At 31.8% G+C, this 1,037-nt stretch overlaps 1 protein-coding gene across 1 annotated transcript in view; it reads right to left on the bottom strand.

Annotated features, from left to right (window-relative positions):
* Window positions 1–433: 433 nt before the first annotated feature.
* The window catches only part of LOC115216429 (cholinesterase), a 65,302-nt gene continuing 64,698 nt past the window's right edge, over window positions 434–1,037 (bottom strand). The window contains exon 4 of the mRNA XM_029785761.2: window positions 434–1,037. This exon is cut by the window's right edge and continues 141 nt beyond it. The gene's annotated coding sequence lies outside the window, so the exon portion shown is untranslated.

The raw sequence follows: 1,037 nt of genomic DNA on the forward strand, positions 1-1,037 counted from the left end.
CCACTGGTAATTAAGTATTTTATTTACTCTCATAATCTACATAGTAAAATTTTCCAAGTCTGAGGCCATATAGCACATAGTTTAAATTTATTTACTGCTGTGCTATCTGACTATGCTAGCGCACTAATTTTGAACCCTTAATGTATAAAGATGGAGCTGCCTTGCGCATGTGTTTTCGATACGTATTAAAGCTACATAATTGTGCATTCTTTAGCGATCCCACTGAAGAACTACGGATGCCAAATTAATTTATTTTGGTCACCAATAGAGAAACTCGAGTATGGGATAAACTGCCCTTTTAGCTTTTAAGAAGTCCTGTCAAGAGTCCGGTCTCTGTGTATAAATCTGTGTACACTCATATGTATATATATATATATATATATATATATATATATATATATATATATATATATATATATATATATACGTATGTGCATGTAATCTATCTATTTTTCTTGATGGTTGGCTGCACGTATGTATGCATGTGCATGCATACATACATATATGTATATAGTGAGAGAGAGAGAGAGAGAGTGAGAGAGAGAGAGATATATACTAAGTACTGGTAACTTTACTCGTTGGTAATTCCGTGTTCCTATTCAGAACTACAAATATTCTGTAGAGTGCTTAATAACATTGATAACGAAGAGGAGGGTGGAGATTTTATTCACATCCAAAAAGTTCTTTATTTCAGAGCTTTTTTACAGCATATTCATCTGACCTACATATGTTTCGACTGCAGCAACCGCACATTGCTTTGTATGCAATTATGCATTCTAGTCGTTGCAATTTCATCACGGCTCTATCACAAACAATGATTTCAAAGTGATATGCATACATAAAGACACACACCCTAATGTTGTTAATGTACAAAACATGCTTTTACATAAATACATATAAATATTCATATTAAGTATGTATTCATATTTGTATGTACATAGTTTTGCAGCCGATTGATTAAAACGATATTGAAAATAAAACAAGGATTTTGTTAATTAGATGCGCTTGCCATATTAAAAAGGAAAAATACATAAAAT

The sequence above is a fragment of the Octopus sinensis genome, linkage group LG10, assembly GCF_006345805.1.
Source record: "Octopus sinensis linkage group LG10, ASM634580v1, whole genome shotgun sequence".
Classification (NCBI taxonomy): domain Eukaryota; kingdom Metazoa; phylum Mollusca; class Cephalopoda; order Octopoda; family Octopodidae; genus Octopus; species Octopus sinensis.